This window comes from Propithecus coquereli, unplaced genomic scaffold (genome assembly GCF_000956105.1).
Source record: "Propithecus coquereli isolate 6110/MARCELLA unplaced genomic scaffold, Pcoq_1.0 Scaffold104, whole genome shotgun sequence".
Classification (NCBI taxonomy): domain Eukaryota; kingdom Metazoa; phylum Chordata; class Mammalia; order Primates; family Indriidae; genus Propithecus; species Propithecus coquereli.
Window position 1 is genome coordinate 6,424,370 of NW_012134303.1, and position 4,929 is coordinate 6,429,298.

Consider the following 4,929-nt stretch of genomic DNA (forward strand, 5'->3'; position numbering starts at 1 on the left):
AGAGTGCCATGGCATCAGCCTAGCTCACAGCAACCTCAAACTCCTGGGCTCAAGCGATCCTCCTGCCTCAGCCTCCCAAGTAGCTGGGACTATAGGAGCATGCCACCACGCCCGGCTAATTTTTTGTTTCTATTTTTAGTTGACTGGCTAATTTTTTCTATTTTTTTTAGTAGAGACGGGGTCTCGCTCTTGCTCAGGCTGGTCTCAAACTCCTAAGCTCAAGCGATCCTCCCACCTTGGCCTCCCGAGTAGCTGGGACTACAGGCATGCGTCACTATGCCTGGCTAATTTTTTCTATATATTTGTAGTTGTCCAGCTAATTTCTTTCTATTTTTAGTAGAGATGGAGTCTTGCTCTTGCTCAGGTTGATCTCCAACTCCTGAGCTCAAAGGATCCACCCACCTCAGCCTCCCAGAGTGCTAGGATTACAGGTGTGAGCCACCGCGCCTGGCTAACTTATTGTTCTTTTTTCCTTTTGAGGTAAAATATACATACAATGAAATACATAAACATCAATTGTACGTTTTCTGAGTTTTGACAAATATAATCCCTACTAAGATATAGACCATTACCACCACTCAAGAACATTTCTTCTCGTCCTTTCCTAGGCAATCCCTCCCTTTCCCTTTGCCTCCAGAGGCAATCACTATTTTGATTTTTTTCCATCATTGATTAGTTTTGCCTGTTACAGAACTTCATATAAATGGAATCATATAGTATGAACTCTTTTGAGTGAGACTTCTTTTACTTAGCCTAATGTTTTGGAGGACCGTCCATGTTGTTGCAAGTATCAGTAATTTGTTCCTTTTTATTGCTGGGTAGTACTCCATTGTGTGACTATACCAGTTGGTTTATCTATTCTTCTACTGATGGGCACTTGGGCTGTTTTCCAGGTTCTGGCTATTGAAAATAAAACTACAAATGTTCTCATACAAATCCTTTTGTGGACATATATTTTCCTTTTTCTTGGGTAAATACCTAGGTGTGGAAATACTGGGTCATAGGAAGGATGTAGTTTAGTTTTATTATAAGAAATTGCCAGACCTTTTCCCAAAGTGGTCTGTATTTTTTTACACTCCCACTAACGATGTATGGGGGATTAAAGTTGTTAGTGGTTACTTGTGCAGCTCTCTGCTTCAATCGCACACTTAGCCTTGTCCCATGAAATGCATTTATCCTTATACTTATCAAAGGGCTGAGCGTGACTATTTGTGGTTCATTATTTAAAACCTCCTCCAATTTTGATGACTACTATATGTACAACCGAACTCTAAAAAGTTACTAAAATGTGAGAGTCAGCTCTATTTTATAGTAGCTTTTACTGAAAGTTTGTGTGCCAACCAGTGTGTTAAGAATTTTACGTGCATTGTCTTACTTAATCCTTAACAACAACCCTGTACCATAGCATTCCCATTACACAGATGAGGAAACTGAGGCCCAGAGAAGTTAAGTAACTTGCCCAAAGTCACATAGCTCATAGGTGACAAGGCCGAGACTTGAACCAGAGTCAGCGATCTTCTTTACCGTCTCACTACAATGCTGCTGTCTAATGTCCTTTGTATAAAGGATAGCAGGAAAAAAAGTTTCTGAGCTGGAAGTCTTGTCTAACCCCCTTATTTTTAAGGTAAGGATATTGAGGTCAAGAGAGGAGAAGGGACTTACTTGCTTGAAGTTTCTCATTAGTTAATGGCAGAGCCATCAGAATGCAAGTCTCCTGTAAACCACTTTGAGATGTTTGAAAGAAGTACATGAATCTAAAAGGGTAGAGTAAGGTCAAACTTGCCTTTGGGCCAAGACAGAAGGTCATAAATAAAATTGTCAAACTCGTGTCAACTCCTGCCTAAATACTATTTTGAAAATGTTTCTCCCACCCACTCAGTCTTCTCTGGAAAGGGAAAAAAAGTGAATACTTGGCGTATTCTGTGGGAAAGGAATGGGAAAGAAGAGTCCCCGAGGGCATTTTTCTCTTGGACTCCCACAGCACCATCTGGTGGACGCCTGGGGTTATTGTATCTCTTCATTCAAAATGTTTTTCAATACAAATGTTCATTGCCCGTTTCTTTTTATTATCCTTATTATTATTTCAGAATATTACAGGGGTACAACGGTTTTGGTTATATGAATTGCTTTTGTACAGTTTGAGTCAAAGATATAAATGTGCCCATCACCCAGATAGTGTGCATTGTACCCATTAGGTGTGAATTTATCTATCCCCTCCTCTCCCTTCCCACCTGCTTGATTCCCGTTGAGTTCTACTGTGCCAGGCCATGCATTAGGCACTGAGGAGCCAGATGAGCCTTGGTGACTTGGTTCTTGCTGTGCTGGAGCTAACATTCTAGGGGGTGAGAGAAAGGCAGACACTACCGAGTCCCAGATCATTACAACAAGGGGTGGTGAAGATGCTGTTAGAGGTAAACAGAGTGTAACGATTAAGAACAGCAGCTCGAGCCTCAGACAAACCTGTCTTTGGTAGGTAGCTGGCTTGGCCACCTACCAGCTGTGTTGTCTTGAGCAAAGTCACTCGTCTCTGTGCTGCAGTTTTCTTATCTGTAAATTGGCGATAATAATCACAGTGCTTGCCATAGGATTTTGAGACAAGGATTGAATAAGATAATACTTGTAAAGTAGTTAGCATAGCGCCTGCAACATATGAAATGCTCAGTAATGTTGGCTGTGGTTGTTATTCATTATTAACTATAAACAGTTTGCGAGAACTGGTGCTGCGAGAACCAGAAGAAAAAGCATTTAACTCAACCTCAGATAGCTCAGGGCAGACTTCACTGAGGATGTGACACTTGAGATGAATTTTTGAGTAGGAAATAGCCACTCAGATCCTTTCTCCATGTGGCAAGTAATCCCTGTAACATTAGGGCAAAAAATCCAACAGGGGTTGCCTCCCCTCACCCTTACATCATGAGGGATGATGGCACAGTGGCCTTTTGCCTCTGGGATGCCAGGGGTTTCAGTGAGGGCTTCTGAGCTGGAATATGATACGGGAACATTTAGGAATTTTTGGAATCAGGCCAACGTGAGAAATTGTTTCCATGGTGTTAGATAGAGCTGGACTTGAAATTAGATGCTAAGAGAAAAATCAAGACCAGTTGTGTCAACCACCATTTGTTTGTTTTAATTTTGACTCTGTTCTTGGGCAGTAATGCTTTAGTGGCTCTTTATGCATCCAACATTATGTTAAATAGGCATGATAGGGCCTGATAATTTCTCACTGCCTCCAAACACGAATAGTTCTGGGTCCTTCAGCTGTTCTCCAAATTGCGCTTGGCACAGGCCGTTACTATATCTGACTCTATTCATATTGTTCGTCTCCCCTACAAACCCTTAACCCTTCCAGGTTTTCCAAATTTTACTCATTCTTCAAGGCCTAAACTTCCTCATTCATTCCTTCATTATTTATTCATTCATGAAATATTTTCTGAGCATATACTATGTGCCAGGCACAGTGGCAAGCACTGGAAATGTAACAGTGAACAAGACAGTCACAGTGTCTACTTTCACAGAGCCTACAGCCTACCTGGGACTACGGAGAGGAAAAAAAATCATTGCAACCATGTGTTACCAATGCTCTCCAAGAAGAGGTATACATCTAGAATAGTGCTTTCCAACAGTTTTCACCACATAGCACACATAGATAACATATATTGAACCCCTGGGATAGATGGATAAAAAAGCAACCTTCTAGGGAGCCCTGGCCATCCCAAAGACAGAAAGCATCACTATCTCAGGCATGTGTGGAATTTCTTGGAGATCTCTGGTCTAGAACCTCAAGCTATGGCCCATGAGATTCCTGTTGCTCTCACCCGAGTTAGTCCTCAAAGGCTGTTGGGGCCCAGACGGAACACTGCTGCGGATGAACGCACACTTCTTGTTACTAGCTAGAATTTAGTGAGAGTGACCTTTGCCTCTTCAGCAGTAGGCTCAGCCTGGAGGCCCTTCGAGGAAGCCTTCTTGGGCAACTGAACCCTAAAAGGTGTGCTATCATTTCCAAATTCCTGTATATGTAGTCTTCAGCTCACAATTCAGCTTTGCATTCCATTCACCCTCATGGTCTGATATCATGTGCTGACAGCACAAGACCTTCTTTTGTCTCCTCATAGCGTCTAGCAATACTAAAAAGAGAGGGGCCAAACGCACTTCTTAAGTGTCATGTTTTAAGACAAAGGAAATCTAATAGCATTGGAACCTCACAGGGCTTTAAAACAGAACTGGCTTTGCTATCTAAGGAAAGTCCAGTGCTCGATCTGTTTTTTTTTTTAATTCTCTCTTTTCCCTTTTTTATTTCAGCATATTACGAGGGTACAAATGTTTAGGTTACGTATATTGCCCTTGCGTCCCACCCCCTGAGTCAGAGCTTCAACCATATCCATCCCCCAGACGATGCGCACTGCACTCATTATGTGTGTATTTACCCATCCCCTCCTCCCCCTCCAATCTGCCTGACACCGGATGAATGTTACCACTATATGTGCAACTTAAGTGTTGATCAGTTAAAACCAGTTTGCTGGTGAGTACATGTGGTGCTTCTTTTTCCATTCTTGGGATACTTCACTTAGTAGAATGGGCTCCAGCTCTATCCAGGATAATAAAAGAGGTGCTAGATCACCATTGTTTTTTGTGGCTGAATAGAACTCCATGGTATACATATACCACATTTTATTAATCTACTCATGTACTGATGGGCACTTACAACTTTTAAGAAAGTCCTAAAGTTTTGAGAGAGAGAATGAAGTCAACAGCTCAAGCTAACATATTTGTACATTACTCCTGGAGACAGGATGCTGAATCCCTGCAGCTCCAGGCCGGTTTTGGAGTTTTCTGTCTCTGAGCAAAACCATAGGCCAACCAAGATAGCCCACCACCCCAAGAGATGGGCTCGAGAGCTATTGTTTACACCATAAGCAAAAGGGAAGAGTT